The sequence below is a fragment of the Giraffa tippelskirchi genome, chromosome 9, assembly GCF_054371585.1.
Source record: "Giraffa tippelskirchi isolate mGirTip1 chromosome 9, T2T-mGirTip1v1.2.pri, whole genome shotgun sequence".
In the NCBI taxonomy this organism is placed as follows: Eukaryota; Metazoa; Chordata; class Mammalia; order Artiodactyla; family Giraffidae; genus Giraffa; species Giraffa tippelskirchi.
Window position 1 is genome coordinate 64,524,514 of NC_137283.1, and position 18,398 is coordinate 64,542,911.

Consider the following 18,398-nt stretch of genomic DNA (forward strand, 5'->3'; position numbering starts at 1 on the left):
TGCTCGATTTTCTGCTGGATTTGTGAGATGTTTGGCATGGAAAATATGTCTCAGAAAAATTTGAAACGAATTTGGTGTAAGGTGTCAAGTTTCCATCCTCATTCATGTCATCCCCTCTGGTTTTCAATTCATCGCTCCTGAACTCCTTTGGAGACCTTGTGGGAAGTTTGGTTGCCTTTCAGTTTGAATTTCTGCTCTTGAATAGATTCACCCAGTTCTGCCAGCAGGGACACGGTAAAGGGTGAGTGAGGGGCAGCCTGCCCTCCCAGCACTGACCACACTGTGTGGTGAGTGTTGCTCTCCCCTCTGGGAGCCCCAGGCCACAGGCATCCCAGTGAGTAGCCAGCTCTGTTCGCAGCTGAAAGGAGTTAGTCTCTCAGGAGCCTCTGTGAGGTTGCCTTTGGGTCTCCCAGGGTGGGAGTTTACAGTGACAGGACCCATTGCACTGCAAGTGAAGTGAGAGCCCATATGACATCCGCCACTGCTCCTAAAGAGATGCACCTGAGGCCCCTTGAAGGTCCTGAACAGAGAGCTCTTTAGTGGACATGCTGGAAACTCTGTTTCCTCGTGGGCTGCCCAGGGCAGGCTCTCACCAGTCCAGACACAGACCACGGTGATGACCGGCTCTGCTCTCTCCAAAGGGTTTTCATTGGTGTGTATCCTCATCTGAGCAGTCAGGCCATGTGTACTGCCTCTCCTTGCAACTTCTAGGCCAGGGCTCCTAGGCTAGCACTCTCAGGTCTAACTTGCAGAACTAGGCTACACCGGCCAAGTGCATTGCCTGTCCTCGCAACTTCACAGCTCTCTTCTCTTCTTTACTGCACATTGATTTTCAAGAGTGTGTTTGGGCCACAAGGATGTTGGGTCTTTCTCTAGCCTTATCTCATGAAGTTGAGACAACCTCATTGTTTCTGTTTGTTCCCGTGCTCTGTTTTTCCCATTCTTTTCCTGGCTTCTTTCGGTAACTTTGTTTGTGCCTGAGGAAGAGCTCAGCATTTCTCTTCTGCCTGAGACATCACACAGCAGTAATGCCCACCTGGAGATTAGTTGCCAAAAGGGCCTCGTTTTGCAGATGACATCTTGAAATCACCTGCACTGCCGTTTCTGATACACAAAGGCTGCCCTAAAGGAAATAAAGAACAAGTCCCAAGTCTAGTCTTAAAATATGTGGGCTGTCTAATGAAACCACCTTTTCTATGATTTCATTGATAGGCATTAACTGGAGACATCCAGAATATGGGAAGACACTGAGATATGAGAGAATTAAAGGTTGTCAGGGGCAAGGGAGGAACAGGGAGTGCTTGAGGTGAATACAGGATTTGCAGGGGGTGAGGGAGGGTTGGTTGGGGAGAATGACAGAGTCCCAAACTAGAAAGTGGTGATGGTTGCAGAGGATTGTGAAGGTCCTTAATGCTCTAGAAGTGTACCACCTAACATCAATTATATAGATTAAAAATGTAAGGAAAATATACACAAATCTGTGACAAACAAAATAGAAATCAAGAAAATAAAATACAGAAAAACTGAATGAAAAGAAGCTCAGGGGAAGCGAATTCAATCTCCACTGGGTAGAAAGTGAGTTGATGGCATCCACGGGTGGCAGAGAGGGATGGAGGATGCAAAGCCAAACCCTCCCCTGGACACGGTGTTTCCAGAAATGGAAATTTGGAAAGGGCTCTGGGTTTCTGTCCAGAGCAGGGGTCCATTCTCCTTGCAGAGGTGGGTCAATCATCATGGGAATCTGGGTCTTGGGCAGAAGCCAGGGCAGGCTCTCCCTTCAGAGGTGTTCTCTTATCCCCTGACTCAGATTCTCCTGCCAAAATCCGAGCACGGGCAGGCAGAAGCGAACATGTAGGTGGAGGTGGAGGTTCTCCCCCGGGGATTGGAGCATTGGTGCCTGGGACTGAGGGTCCTGCTTGCGCAGAGATCTGATCCTCCCAGTGTGCTGGCCAATACCCAGTTGGCCTGGTGTCTATGGGAAGGCATGTCTCAGGTCTCGATCTCCTCTCAGTGGATCCCTGAGTCCTGGACATGTAGCAACCACCTCTGTAGAGACAGGGCTGGGAAGTGGAGCCTGGTTGAACCTGGGGGCTGGTGCTGGAGCTGTGAGAGAAGAAAAGCTTACCCACAGGCCTGCCTTTGCCCTTTGCCTCTCTGGAGACAATTCTACCCTGAGCTTTTGAGACAATTCTCAGTTTAGGAAGTCACAATAGGATGTCGTCCTGCCTGCAGTCCACCAAGCAGAAGGTCTGAGGCCAGCCTTTGCTCCAGGTCCAGCACCAGCTTTGGGGGACTCCTCCTGTGTAGCTCAGGACTCCTTCCCCACACACTCACATGCACCAGCACCTCCTCACCTCTGTGCTCACCGTGCTGGGCTCCTGGTCCTCCTGCTGCCTCAGAGGCAGAGGTTCTCAGTGCTCTGGGTCGGACCCGGGTGTGCTGAGCTCCGTGGCAGCCTGAGACTGGGCCGCCGGGTGTGTCTTGGGTGGTGAAGGGGCAGCAGGCCTTCCCTGCTTCCTCTTCATTCCCAGTTGGGCTGAACCCTCTGTGGGCTCGCTCACCTGGAGGCTGCACTAGGCCTCAAGGGCGGGGGGTGGTGCTCCGACCCCTCCCTCGGGGAGGTGGATGGGGTGTCCCTCTCATCGGCCATATCCAGTGGGAAGCTCTGCAATGACAGTGACCATCAGCCAGCCCTGCTTGGAGTTTTCTGAGCTGGGCCTGGTCAGTATGGCTATTGCTTCTGCCTACTCAAACTTTTGCTCCCAGAACGAACAGAGACGTGTGTCTGCTCAGATAACTACCCGGGAGAATGGAGACCCACCTGAGGGTGTGAGGTCAGCCTGGGCGGCTGGTGTTGCCTGCCCTGTCCTCATCCCACCCAGCCTGCTTTCCCCTGGGATGTGGATACAACCGGCCCACAGACTTCTGAACCCACATCCGCCTCGGTTTGCTTGAGGCAGACACACCCCAAGAAACCCCCATCCACACACACAGGCAAAGGACCGAGTGTTTCCGGGTGGCATGGGAGAGGTGGCCGGGCCCGGCCTGGGGCTCCCTGTGTTACCTTTCTGTTTCTCTGGGCAAAGGGCCAGAGGCCTCTCGGCGGGGGCCCTGAGCCAGCGTCCAGAGGGTTCCCACACACTCTGCCTGTGAGCTCTCCTGAGGCCCCGGCCTCTGGGCAGGGGCAAACAGCAGAACATCTTGGCAGCAAGTGATCTGGCTGGGGCTCCTCTCCACTCTGGAGGCCTGGATACCTGTGTTCCGGGTTCTGTTGTTTTATGTTGCCAGGAAGTGACATCACTTCCTGGGGTTTGTGCTGAGGTCCCTTCCCCAAAGCTCCCCAAGAAATCTCTTGGTTTCTGACTGCTGAACCCCCCCGAGGCCATGTGCCGGCACAGAGACGCCCACACAGCCCACCCTACATCCTTGGGGAGCCCTGGATGCAGCCAGGGCCTGAGCTCGGAGGACCCCGCTGCTCTCAGACCAGACCACTTTTTCTCATAAGTCATGTGGCCCTGGACAAGCATATGCCCCTCAGGGTTTCCCCAGTCTCTCCATCTGCAGAGTCTGGATCACTCTCCCATCTGCCTCCTAGGTCTGTCGGCCTATGATCACCTCCGTGCCGTTCAACCTTGGGCTGATATGTCTCGGAGCTTGTGCACTGAGACTTCCAAAAGAAGAATTCAATATAGGGCTGACATACCACCGAATGGGGCAGAACATGGCCTGGATGGGTTCTGGACCTAGGAAAAGGCAGTCGTCTCGCCTTCCTGATATTTCAAGATCCCCCCCCAACCCCCCCACACTGTGGGAGATCTTGAGGTAAGATTCAGACCTCTCCCCTCCAATATAGAACAACCTTCGTCACCCTCCTGTTCCACTGAGATTCTGGCTCAAGTGTCCCACCTCAGTCTCTAGGGGAGATCAAGGCTTCCCCTATGATGCCTCCCAGGCTTCTCTCTTTTACTGTCATCCCCTTGGGTCATTTCCCCCCTTGCAGTGTGAATGGGGCTCTCATTGTTTCAAACCTTGAGATTGATTCATGCAAATTCTGTGAAATCTTATCATTTATTTCCTCTCTCCTTTTTCAGTCTCTCTCTCTAGATGTGTCCGTTTCTTATCCTTTCTAATTTCAGTCTAAGAATTTTTCCCTCTCTCTCTGTCTCTCTTGTGTATGCATGCCTATGAATATATGTATGCATGTCTATTGTTAGCCTAGGTTTAAGTTTTAGGTTTTAGTTTTCAGTGAGATAAAGGATTGGGATTGGAGTTGCTGTGAGGGGAAGGGATAGGGGTGATGCTCTTGTTTCTGGTTCACTGAGTGATGTGAGTTCTTAGTCTCTTTTTCATATGAACCCCTCCTCATAGACACCACTTGCAAATAGTCTCTCATATTCAGTTTGCTACCTTTTAATTTGTGAATGCTTAGCTTTTTTTTTGTTGCAAAGCTGTTCAATTGCATAGAAGCCCCTGATGTTCTTTGGTTTCCTGTTTCCCTTACTTGAAGAGACCCATTTTTGCTTCCCACACCACATGTTAAGGAGCCTAAGGCACATGCTTATTTCAAGGAGTTTCAAACCTCCCTTGTGGCTCATCCGCTAAAGAGTCCACCTGCAAGGCGGGAGACCTGGGTTCGATTCCCGGGTTGGGAAATCCCCTGGAGAAGGGAAAAGCTACCCGCTCCAGTATTCTGGCCTGGAGAATCCCATGGCGTGTATAGTCCATGGGGTTGCAAAAAGTCAGACAAAACTGAGCGACTTTCACTTTCACTCAGAACTTCTAGCTTTGGGTTGACGTGTTTCACTGATTTTGTGGTGCTATGAGAACAAAAGGCAATGTGATTCTTCAGAGGCAGCCATCCAGTTTTGCCATGGCCCTTTCTTGAAGAGGCCTTTGTGTTCCCATTTGCATATTCTCCCCTCCTTTGTAGTGGGTGAATTGAGCATAGAAGCTTGGGTGTATTTCTTGGACTCTCAACTCTGTTGTATGGATCTGGATGCGTGTGTATGTTTGTGTGCCCAACACCACACTGTCCAGATGATCCTAGTGTAGCAGTCTAGTTGGCTATCAGGCATCCTGGTAGACCCATATCAGGCCTTCTTTCCTTAGACTGTACAGACAATATAGGCTCCTTTGTGTTTTCATACCCATTTTGGAGTTCCTTGGTTTAGTGCCCTGAGAACATTGCTTGGCAACTTGAGAGGAAGAGCACGGACCCTCTGGATTGCCTTTGGGGATGTGACATCATTTTACCAATAGGAATCCTTCCAATCCATGAGCCCAGCTTATTTTCCATCGGATCATGTGGATATCATCTTCTTTCATCCATCTCTTGCAGTTTTCTGAGACCAGGTCCTTCCCTCCTGGGTTAGATGGACTCCTGGGTATTTCCTCCTAGTGTATGTCATTGTCAATGGGGTTGATACTTACCTTCTCATTCTAAGAGTTTGTGGTGAGCATTGGAAATGCAAACGATTTTCCCCCCTTCCTCTCTGTCCATCTCTCTGAGCCACCAGGTAGAAGAGGCGTAGTCAGGGTCACACGGGGCTCAGGGAGTGCAGCTAGACTGTGTTTCTCAGGCCCTCAGTGCTGGGCATCATTCGGTATAGTCTCCATGAACCTTCCTTGGTCTGGTGTCCCTTCAGACCTCTCCCTAGTTTTAATAACCTTGCTTGTGTTCTTTGTCTCTTTGGAGACACATCCTTTATCAGCTGTGTGTTTGCAAGTATTTGTCTGCCAGTGTGTGACGTATCCTTTGCTTTTTTTCGTAAGGTCTTTACCAGAGTGGAGACCTTTGATTTTGCACAGTCCACAGTATTGCCTTTTTGTGCATTGCCTTTCTGTATTGTTTCTGAAGACTCCAAGCTCATGTCTAGCCTCTGCTCGATTTTCTGCTGGATTTGTGAGATGTTTGGCATGGAAAATATGTCTCAGAAAAATTTGAAACGAATTTGGTGTAAGGTGTCAAGTTTCCATCCTCATTCATGTCATCCCCTCTGGTTTTCAATTCATCGCTCCTGAACTCCTTTGGAGACCTTGTGGGAAGTTTGGTTGCCTTTCAGTTTGAATTTCTGCTCTTGAATAGATTCACCCAGTTCTGCCAGCAGGGACACGGTAAAGGGTGAGTGAGGGGCAGCCTGCCCTCCCAGCACTGACCACACTGTGTGGTGAGTGTTGCTCTCCCCTCTGGGAGCCCCAGGCCACAGGCATCCCAGTGAGTAGCCAGCTCTGTTCGCAGCTGAAAGGAGTTAGTCTCTCAGGAGCCTCTGTGAGGTTGCCTTTGGGTCTCCCAGGGTGGGAGTTTACAGTGACAGGACCCATTGCACTGCAAGTGAAGTGAGAGCCCATATGACATCCGCCACTGCTCCTAAAGAGATGCACCTGAGGCCCCTTGAAGGTCCTGCACAGAGAGCTCTTTAGTGGACATGCTGGAAACTCTGTTTCCTCGTGGGCTGCCCAGGGCAGGCTCTCACCAGTCCAGACACAGACCACGGTGATGACCGGCTCTGCTCTCTCCAAAGGGTTTTCATTGGTGTGTATCCTCATCTGAGCAGTCAGGCCATGTGTACTGCCTCTCCTTGCAACTTCTAGGCCAGGGCTCCTAGGCTAGCACTCTCAGGTCTAACTTGTAGAACTAGGCTACACCGGCCAAGTGCATTGCCTGTCCTCGCAACTTCACAGCTCTCTTCTCTTCTTTACTGCACATTGATTTTCAAGAGTGTGTTTGGGCCACAAGGATGTTGGGTCTTTCTCTAGCCTTATCTCATGAAGTTGAGACAACCTCATTGTTTCTGGTTGTTCCCGTGCTCTGTTTTTCCCATTCTTTTCCTGGCTTCTTTCGGTAACTTTGTTTGTGCCTAAGGAAGAGCTCAGCATTTCTCTTCTGCCTGAGACATCACACAACAGTAATGCCCACCTGGAGATTAGTTGCCAAAAGGGCCTCGTTTTGCAGATGACATCTTGAAATCACCTGCACTGCCGTTTCTGATACACAAAGGCTGCCCTAAAGGAAATAAAGAACAAGTCCCAAGTCTAGTCTTAAAATATGTGGGCTGTCTAATGAAACCACCTTTTCTATGATTTCATTGATAGGCATTAACTGGAGACATCCAGAATATGGGAAGACACTGAGATATGAGAGAATTAAAGGTTGTCAGGGGCAAGGGAGGAACAGGGAGTGCTTGAGGTGAATACAGGATTTGCAGGGGGTGAGGGAGGGTTGGTTGTGGAGAATGAAAGAGTCCCAAACTAGAAAGTGGTGATGGTTGCAGAGGATTGTGAAGGTCCTTAATGCTCCAGAAGTGTACCACCTAACATCAATTTTATAGATTAAAAATATAAGGAAAAAATACACAAATCTGTGACAAACAAAATAGAAATCAAGAAAATAAAATACAGAAAAACTGAATGAAAAGAAGCTCAGGGGAAGCGAATTCAATCTCCACTGGGTAGAAAGTGAGTTGATGGCATCCACGGGTGGCAGAGAGGGATGGAGGATGCAAAGCCAAACCCTCCCCTGGACACGGTGTTTCCAGAAATGGAAATTTGGAAAGGGCTCTGGGTCTCTGTCCAGAGCAGGGGTCCATTCTCCTTGCAGAGGTGGGTCAATCATCGTGGGCATCTGGGTCTTGGGCAGAAGCCAGGGCAGGCTCTCCCTTCAGAGGTGTTCTCTTATCCCCTGACTCAGGTTCTCCTGCCAAAATCCGAGCACGGGCAGGCAGAAGCGAACATGTAGGTGGAGGTGGAGTTTCTCCCCCGGGGATTGGAGCATTGGTGCCTGGGCCTGAGGGTCCTGCTTGCACAGAGATCTGATCCTCCCAGTGTGCTGGCCAATACCCAGTTGGCCTGGTGTCTATGGGAAGGCATGTCTCAGGTCTCGATCTCCTCTCAGTGGATCCCTGAGTCCTGGACATGTAGCAACCACCTCTGTAGAGACAGGGCTGGGAAGTGGAGCCTGGTTGAACCTGGGGGCTGGTGCTGGAGCTGTGAGAGAAGAAAAGGTTACCCACAGGCCTGCCTTTGCCCTTTGCCTCTCTGGAGACAATTCTACCCTGAGCTTTTGAGACAATTCTCAGTTTAGGAAGTCACAATAGGATGTCGTCCTGCCTGCAGTCCACCAAGCAGAAGGTCTGAGGCCAGCCTTTGCTCCAGGTCCAGCACCAGCTTTGGGGGACTCCTCCTGTGTAGCTTGGGGGACTCCTCCTGTGTAGCTCAGGACTCCTTCCCCACACACTCACATGCACCAGCACCTCCTCACCTCTGTGCTCACCGTGCTGGGCTCCTGGTCCTCCTGCTGCCTCAGAGGCAGAGGTTCTCAGTGCTCTGGGTCGGACCCGGGTGTGCTGAGCTCCGTGGCAGCCTGCGACTGGGCCGCCGGGTGTGTCTTGGGTGGTGAAGGGGCAGCAGGCCTTCCCTGCTTCCTCTTCAGTCCCAGTTGGGCTGAACCCTCTGTGGGCTCGCTCACCTGGAGGCGGCACTAGGCCTCAAGGGCGGGGGGTGGTGCTCCGACCCCTCCCTCGGGGAGGTGGATGGGGTGTCCCTCTCATCGGCCATATCCAGTGGGAAGCTCTGCAATGACAGTGACCATCAGCCAGCCCTGCTTGGAGTTTTCTGAGCTGGGCCTGCTCAGTATGGCTGTTGCTTCTGCCTACTCAAACTTTTGCTGCCAGTACCAACAGAGACGTGTATCTGCTCAGATACCTACCCGGGAGAATGGAGACCCACCTGAGGGTGTGAGGTCAGCCTGGGCGGCTGGTGTTGCCTGCCCTGTCCTCATCCCACCCAGCCTGCTTTCCCCTGGGATGTGGATACAACCGGCCCACAGACTTCTGACCCCACATCCGCCTCGGTTTGCTTGAGGCAGACACACCCCAAGAAACCCCCATCGACACACACAGGCAAAGGACCGAGTGTTTCCGGGTGGCATGGGAGAGGTGGCCTGGCCCGGCCTGGGGCTCCCTGTGTTACCTTTCTGTTTCTCTGGGCAAAGGGCCAGAGGCCTCTCGGCGGGGGCCCTGAGCCAGCGTCCAGAGGGTTCCCACACACTCTGCCTGTGAGCTCTCCTGAGGCCCCGGCCTCTGGGCAGGGGCAAACAGCAGAACATCTTGGCAGCAAGTGATCTGGCTGGGGCTCCTCTCCACTCTGGAGGCCTGGATACCTGTGTTCTGGGTTCTGTTGTTTTATGTTGCCAGGAAGTGACATCACTTCCTGGGGTTTGTGCTGAGGTCCCTTCCCCAAAGCTCCCCAAGAAATCTCGTGGTTTCTGACTGCTGAACCCCCCCGAGGCCATGTGCAGGCACAGAGACGCCCACACAGCCCACCCTACATCCTTGGGGAACCCTGGATGCAGCCAGGGCCTGAGCTCGGAGGACCCCGCTGCTCTCAGACCAGACCCCTTTTTGTCATAAGTGATGTGGTCCTGGAAAAGCATATGCCCCTCAGGGTTTCCCCAGTCTCTCCATCTGCAGAGTCTGGATCACTCTCCCATCTGCCTCCTAGGTCTGTCGGTCTATGATCACCTCCGTGCCGTTCAACCTTGGGCTGATATGTCTCGGAGCTTGTGCACTGAGACTTCCAAAAGAAGAATTCAATATAGGGCTGACATACCACCGAATGGGGCAGAACATGGCCTGGATGGGTTCTGGACCTAGGAAAAGGCAGTCGTCTCGCCTTCCTGATATTTCAAGATCCCTCACCAACCCCCCCCACACTGTGGGAGATCTTGAGGTAAGATTCAGACCTCTCCCCTCCAATATAGAACAACCTTCGTCACCCTCCTGTTCCACTGAGATTCTGGCTCAAGTGTCCCACCTCAGTCTCTAGGGGAGATCAAGGCTTCCCCTATGATGCCTCCCAGGCTTCTCTCTTTTACTCTCATCCTCTTGGGTCATTTCCCCCCTTGCAGTGTGAATGGGCCTCTCATTGTTTCAAACCTTGAGATTGATTCATGCAAATTCTGTGAAATCTTATCATTTATTTCCTCTCTCCTTTTTCAGTCTCTCTCTCTAGATGTGTCTGTTTCTTATCCTTTCTAAATTCAGTCTATTAATTTTTCCCTCTCTCTCTGTCTCTCTTGTGTATGCATGCCTATGAATATATGTATGCATGTCTATTGTTAGCCTAGGTTTAAGTTTTAGGTTTTAGTTTTCAGTGAGATAAAGGATTGGGATTGGAGTTGCTGTGAGGGGAAGGGATAGGGGTGATGCTCTTGTTTCTGGTTCACTGAGTGATGTGAGTTCTTAGTCTCTTTTTCATATGAACCCCTCCTCATAGACACCACTTGCAAATAGTCTCTCATATTCAGTTTGCTACCTTTTAATTTGTGAATGCTTAGCTTTTTTTTGTTGCAAAGCTGTTCAATTGCATAGAAGCCCCTGATGTTCTTTGGTTTCCTGTTTCCCTTACTTGAAGAGACCCATTTTTGCTTCCCACACCAAATGTTAAGGAGCCTAAGGCACATGCTTATTTCAAGGAGTTTCAAACCTCCCTTGTGGCTCATCCGGTAAAGAGTCCACCTGCAAGGCGGGAGACCTGGGTTCGATTCCCGGGTTGGGAAATCCCCTGGAGAAGGGAAAAGCTACCCGCTCCAGTATTCTGGCCTGGAGAATCCCATGGCGTGTATAGTCCATGGGGTTGCAAAAAGTCAGACAAAACTGAGCGACTTTCACTTTCACTCAGAACTTCTAGCTTTGGGTTGACGTGTTTCACTGATTTTGTGGTGCTATGAGAACAAAAGGCAATGTGATTCTTCAGAGGCAGCCATCCAGTTTTGCCATGGCCCTTTCTTGAAGAGGCCTTTGTGTTCCCATTTGCATATTCTCCCCTCCTTTGTAGTGGGTGAATTGAGCATAGAAGCTTGGGAGTATTTCTTGGACACTCAACTCTGTTGTATGGATCTGGATGCGTGTGTATGTTTGTGTGCCCAAGACCACACTGTCCAGATGATCCTAGTGTAGCAGTCTAGTTGGCTATCAGGCATCCTGGTAGACCCTTATCAGGCCTTCTTTCCTTAGAGTGTATAGACAATATAGGCTCCTTTTTGTTTTCATACCCATTTTGGAGTTCCTTGGTTTAGTGCCCTGAGAACATTGCTTGGCAACTTGAGAGGAAGAGCACGGACCCTCTGGATTGCCTTCGGGGATGTGACATCATTTTACCAATAGGAATCCTTCCAATCCATGAGCTCAGCTTATTTTCCATCGGATCATGTGGATATCATCTTCTTTCATCCATCTCTTGCAGTTTTCTGAGACCAGGTCCTTCCCTCCTGGGTTAGATGGACTCCTGGGTATTTCCTCCTAGTGTATGTCATTGTCAATGGGGTTTGTACTTACCTTCTCATTCTAAGAGTTTGTGGTGAGCATTGGAAATGCAAACGATTTTTCCCCCTTCCTCTCTGTCCATCTCCCTGAGCCACCAGGTAGTACAGGCGTAGTCAGGGTCACACGGGGCTCAGGGAGTGCAGCTAGACTGTGTTTCTCAGGCCCTCAGTGCTGGGCATCATTCGGTATAGTCTCCATGAACCTTCCTTGGTCTGGTGTCCCTTCAGACCTCTCCCTGGTTTTAATAACCTTGCTTGTGTTCTTTGTCTCTTTGGAGACACATCCTTTATCAGCTGTGTGTTTGCAAGTATTTGTCTGCCAGTGTGTGACGTATCCTTTGCTTTTTTTCGTAAGGTCTTTACCAGAGTGGAGACCTTTGATTTTGCACAGTCCACAGTATTGCCTTTTTGTGCATTGCCTTTCTGTATTGTTTCTGAAGACTCCAAGCTCATGTCTAGCCTCTGCTCGATTTTCTGCTGGATTTGTGAGATGTTTGGCATGGAAAATATGTCTCAGAAAAATTTGAAACGAATTTGGTGTAAGGTGTCAAGTTTCCATCCTCATTCATGTCATCCCCTCTGGTTTTCAATTCATCGCTCCTGAACTCCTTTGGAGACCTTGTGGGAAGTTTGGTTGCCTTTCAGTTTGAATTTCTGCTCTTGAATAGATTCACCCAGTTCTGCCAGCAGGGACACGGTAAAGGGTGAGTGAGGGGCAGCCTGCCCTCCCAGCACTGACCACACTGTGTGGTGAGTGTTGCTCTCCCCTCTGGGAGCCCCAGGCCACAGGCATCCCAGTGAGTAGCCAGCTCTGTTCGCAGCTGAAAGGAGTTAGTCTCTCAGGAGCCTCTGTGAGGTTGCCTTTGGGTCTCCCAGGGTGGGAGTTTACAGTGACAGGACCCATTGCACTGCAAGTGAAGTGAGAGCCCATATGACATCCGCCACTGCTCCTAAAGAGATGCACCTGAGGCCCCTTGAAGGTCCTGCACAGAGAGCTCTTTAGTGGACATGCTGGAAACTCTGTTTCCTCGTGGGCTGCCCAGGGCAGGCTCTCACCAGTCCAGACACAGACCACGGTGATGACCGGCTCTGCTCTCTCCAAAGGGTTTTCATTGGTGTGTATCCTCATCTGAGCAGTCAGGCCATGTGTACTGCCTCTCCTTGCAACTTCTAGGCCAGGGCTCCTAGGCTAGCACTCTCAGGTCTAACTTGTAGAACTAGGCTACACCGGCCAAGTGCATTGCCTGTCCTCGCAACTTCACAGCTCTCTTCTCTTCTTTACTGCACATTGATTTTCAAGAGTGTGTTTGGGCCACAAGGATGTTGGGTCTTTCTCTAGCCTTATCTCATGAAGTTGAGACAACCTCATTGTTTCTGGTTGTTCCCGTGCTCTGTTTTTCCCATTCTTTTCCTGGCTTCTTTCGGTAACTTTGTTTGTGCCTAAGGAAGAGCTCAGCATTTCTCTTCTGCCTGAGACATCACACAACAGTAATGCCCACCTGGAGATTAGTTGCCAAAAGGGCCTCGTTTTGCAGATGACATCTTGAAATCACCTGCACTGCCGTTTCTGATACACAAAGGCTGCCCTAAAGGAAATAAAGAACAAGTCCCAAGTCTAGTCTTAAAATATGTGGGCTGTCTAATGAAACCACCTTTTCTATGATTTCATTGATAGGCATTAACTGGAGACATCCAGAATATGGGAAGACACTGAGATATGAGAGAATTAAAGGTTGTCAGGGGCAAGGGAGGAACAGGGAGTGCTTGAGGTGAATACAGGATTTGCAGGGGGTGAGGGAGGGTTGGTTGTGGAGAATGAAAGAGTCCCAAACTAGAAAGTGGTGATGGTTGCAGAGGATTGTGAAGGTCCTTAATGCTCCAGAAGTGTACCACCTAACATCAATTTTATAGATTAAAAATGTAAGGAAAAAATACACAAATCTGTGACAAACAAAATAGAAATCAAGAAAATAAAATACAGAAAAACTGAATGAAAAGAAGCTCAGGGGAAGCGAATTCAATCTCCACTGGGTAGAAAGTGAGTTGATGGCATCCACGGGTGGCAGAGAGGGATGGAGGATGCAAAGCCAAACCCTCCCCTGGACACGGTGTTTCCAGAAATGGAAATTTGGAAAGGGCTCTGGGTCTCTGTCCAGAGCAGGGGTCCATTCTCCTTGCAGAGGTGGGTCAATCATCGTGGGCATCTGGGTCTTGGGCAGAAGCCAGGGCAGGCTCTCCCTTCAGAGGTGTTCTCTTATCCCCTGACTCAGGTTCTCCTGCCAAAATCCGAGCACGGGCAGGCAGAAGCGAACATGTAGGTGGAGGTGGAGGTTCTCCCCCGGGGATTGGAGCATTGGTGCCTGGGCCTGAGGGTCCTGCTTGCACAGAGATCTGATCCTCCCAGTGTGCTGGCCAATACCCAGTTGGCCTGGTGTCTATGGGAAGGCATGTCTCAGGTCTCGATCTCCTCTCAGTGGATCCCTGAGTCCTGGACATGTAGCAACCACCTCTGTAGAGACAGGGCTGGGAAGTGGAGCCTGGTTGAACCTGGGGGCTGGTGCTGGAGCTGTGAGAGAAGAAAAGGTTACCCACAGGCCTGCCTTTGCCCTTTGCCTCTCTGGAGACAATTCTACCCTGAGCTGTGGAGACAATTCTCAGTTTAGGAAGTCACAATAGGATGTCGTCCTGCCTGCAGTCCACCAAGCAGAAGGTCTGAGGCCAGCCTTTGCTCCAGGTCCAGCACCAGCTTTGGGGGACTCCTCCTGTGTAGCTCAGGACTCCTTCCCCACACACTCACATGCACCAGCACCTCCTCACCTCTGTGCTCACCGTGCTGGGCTCCTGGTCCTCCTGCTGCCTCAGAGGCAGAGGTTCTCAGTGCTCTGGGTCGGACCCGGGTGTGCTGAGCTCCGTGGCAGCCTGAGACTGGGCCGCCGGGTGTGTCTTGGGTGGTGAAGGGGCAGCAGGCCTTCCCTGCTTCCTCTTCAGTCCCAGTTGGGCTGAACCCTCTGTGGGCTCGCTCACCTGGAGGCGGCACTAGGCCTCAAGGGCGGGGGGTGGTGCTCCGACCCCTCCCTCGGGGAGGTGGATGGGGTGTCCCTCTCATCGGCCATATCCAGTGGGAAGCTCTGCAATGACAGTGACCATCAGCCAGCCCTGCTTGGAGTTTTCTGAGCTGGGCCTGCTCAGTATGGCTCTTGCTTCTGCCTACTCAAACTTTTGCTGCCAGTACCAACAGAGTCGTGTATCTGCTCAGATACCTACCCGGGAGAATGGAGACCCACCTGAGGGTGTGAGGTCAGCCTGGGCGGCTGGTGTTGCCTGCCCTGTCCTCATCCCACCCAGCCTGCTTTCCCCTGGGATGTGGATACAACCGGCCCACAGACTTCTGACCCCACATCCGCCTCGGTTTGCTTGAGGCAGACACACCCCAAGAAACCCCCATCCACACACACAGGCAAAGGACCGAGTGTTTCCGGGTGGCATGGGAGAGGTGGCCTGGCCCGGCCTGGGGCTCCCTGTGTTACCTTTCTGTTTCTCTGGGCAAAGGGCCAGAGGCCTCTCGGCGGGGGCCCTGAGCCAGCGTCCAGAGGGTTACCACACACTCTGCCTGTGAGCTCTCCTGAGGCCCCGGCCTCTGGGCAGGGGCAAACAGCAGAACATCTTGGCAGCAAGTGATCTGGCTGGGGCTCCTCTCCACTCTGGAGGCCTGGATACCTGTGTTCCGGGTTCTGTTGTTTTATGTTGCCAGGAAGTGACATCACTTCCTGGGGTTTGTGCTGAGGTCCCTTCCCCAAAGCTCCCCAAGAAATCTCTTGGTTTCTGACTGCTGAACCCCCCCGAGGCCATGTGCAGGCACAGAAACGCCCACACAGCCCACCCTACATCCTTGGGGAACCCTGGATGCAGCCAGGGCCTGAGCTCGGAGGACCCCGCTGCTCTCAGACCAGACCCCTTTTTCTCATAAGTCATGTGGTCCTGGAAAAGCATATGCCCCTCAGGGTTTCCCCAGTCTCTCCATCTGCAGAGTCTGGATCACTCTCCCATCTGCCTCCTAGGTCTGTCGGCCTATGATCACCTCCGTGCCGTTCAACCTTGGGCTGATATGTCTCGGAGCTTGTGCACTGAGACTTCCAAAAGAAGAATTCAATATAGGGCTGACATACCACCGAATGGGGCAGAACATGGCCTGGATGGGTTCTGGACCTAGGAAAAGGCAGTCGTCTCGCCTTCCTGATATTTCAAGATCCCTCACCAACCCCCCCCACACTGTGGGAGATCTTGAGGTAAGATTCAGACCTCTCCCCTCCAATATAGAACAACCTTCGTCACCCTCCTGTTCCACTGAGATTCTGGCTCAAGTGTCCCACCTCAGTCTCTAGGGGAGATCAAGGCTTCCCCTATGATGCCTCCCAGGCTTCTCTCTTTTACTCTCATCCTCTTGGGTCATTTCCCCCCTTGCAGTGTGAATGGGCCTCTCATTGTTTCAAACCTTGAGATTGATTCATGCAAATTCTGTGAAATCTTATCATTTATTTCCTCTCTCCTTTTTCAGTCTCTCTCTCTAGATGTGTCTGTTTCTTATCCTTTCTAAATTCAGTCTATTAATTTTTCCCTCTCTCTCTGTCTCTCTTGTGTATGCATGCCTATGAATATATGTATGCATGTCTATTGTTAGCGTAGGTTTAAGTTTTAGGTTTTAGTTTTCAGTGAGATAAAGGATTGGGATTGGAGTTGCTGTGAGGGGAAGGGATAGGGGTGATGCTCTTGTTTCTGGTTCACTGAGTGATGTGAGTTCTTAGTCTCTTTTTCATATGAACCCCTCCTCATAGACACCACTTGCAAATAGTCTCTCATATTCAGTTTGCTACCTTTTAATTTGTGAATGCTTAGCTTTTTTTTGTTGCAAAGCTGTTCAATTGCATAGAAGCCCCTGATGTTCTTTGGTTTCCTGTTTCCCTTACTTGAAGAGACACATTTTTGCTTCCCACACCAAATGTTAAGGAGCCTAAGGCACATGCTTATTTCAAGGAGTTTCAAACCTCCCTTGTGGCTCATCCGGTAAAGAGTCCACCTGCAAGGCGGGAGACCTGGGTTTGATTCCCGGGTTGGGAAATCCCCTGGAGAAGGGAAAAGCTACCCGCTCCAGTATTCTGGCCTGGAGAATCCCATGGCGTGTATAGTCCATGGGGTTGCAAAAAGTCAGACAAAACTGAGCGACTTTCACTTTCACTCAGAACTTCTAGCTTTGGGTTGACGTGTTTCACTGATTTTGTGGTGCTATGAGAACAAAAGGCAATGTGATTCTTCAGAGGCAGCCATCCAGTTTTGCCATGGCCCTTTCTTGAAGAGGCCTTTGTGTTCCCATTTGCATATTCTCCCCTCCTTTGTAGTGGGTGAATTGAGCATAGAAGCTTGGGTGTATTTCTTGGACTCTCAACTCTGTTGTATGGATCTGGATGCGTGTGTATGTTTGTGTGCCCAACACCACACTGTCCAGATGATCCTAGTGTAGCAGTCTAGTTGGCTATCAGGCATCCTGGTAGACCCATATCAGGCCTTCTTTCCTTAGACTGTACAGACAATATAGGCTCCTTTGTGTTTTCATACCCATTTTGGAGTTCCTTGGTTTAGTGCCCTGAGAACATTGCTTGGCAACTTGAGAGGAAGAGCACGGACCCTCTGGATTGCCTTCGGGGATGTGACATCATTTTACCAATAGGAATCCTTCCAATCCATGAGCTCAGCTTATTTTCCATCGGATCATGTGGATATCATCTTCTTTCATCCATCTCTTGCAGTTTTCTGAGACCAGGTCCTTCCCTCCTGGGTTAGATGGACTCCTGGGTATTTCCTCCTAGTGTATGTCATTGTCAATGGGGTTGATACTTACCTTCTCATTCTAAGAGTTTGTGGTGAGCATTGGAAATGCAAACGATTTTTCCCCCTTAATCTCTGTCCATCTCCCTGAGCCACCAGGTAGAACAGGCGTAGTCAGGGTCACACGGGGCTCAGGGAGTGCAGCTAGACTGTGTTTCTCAGGCCCTCAGTGCTGGGCATCACTCGGTATAGTCTCCATGAACCTTCCTTGGTCTGGTGTCCCTTCAGCCCTCTCCCTAGTTTTAATAACCTTGCTTGTGTTCTTTGTCTCTTTGGAGACACATCCTTTATCAGCTGTGTGTTTGCAAGTATTTGTCTGCCAGTGTGTGACGTATCCTTTGCTTTTTTTCGTAAGGTCTTTACCAGAGTGGAGACCTTTGATTTTGCACAGTCCACAGTATTGCCTTTTTGTGCATTGCCTTTCTGTATTGTTTCTGAAGACTCCAAGCTCATGTCTAGCCTCTGCTCGATTTTCTGCTGGATTTGTGAGATGTTTGGCATGGAAAATATGTCTCAGAAAAATTTGAAACGAATTTGGTGTAAGGTGTCAAGTTTCCATCCTCATTCATGTCATCCCCTCTGGTTTTCAATTCATCGCTCCTGAACTCCTTTGGAGACCTTGTGGGAAGTTTGGTTGCCTTTCAGTTTGAATTTCTGCTCTTGAATAGATTCACCCAGTTCTGCCAGCAGGGACACGGTAAAGGGTGAGTGAGGGGCAGCCTGCCCTCCCAGCACTGACCACACTGTGTGGTGAGTGTTGCTCTCCCCTCTGGGAGCCCCAGGCCACAGGCATCCCAGTGAGTAGCCAGCTCTGTTCGCAGCTGAAAGGAGTTAGTCTCTCAGGAGCCTCTGTGAGGTTGCCTTTGGGTCTCCCAGGGTGGGAGTTTACAGTGACAGGACCCATTGCACTGCAAGTGAAGTGAGAGCCCATATGACATCCGCCACTGCTCCTAAAGAGATGCACCTGAGGCCCCTTGAAGGTCCTGCACAGAGAGCTCTTTAGTGGACATGCTGGAAACTCTGTTTCCTCGTGGGCTGCCCAGGGCAGGCTCTCACCAGTCCAGACACAGACCACGGTGATGACCGGCTCTGCTCTCTCCAAAGGGTTTTCATTGGTGTGTATCCTCATCTGAGCAGTCAGGCCATGTGTACTGCCTCTCCTTGCAACTTCTAGGCCAGGGCTCCTAGGCTAGCACTC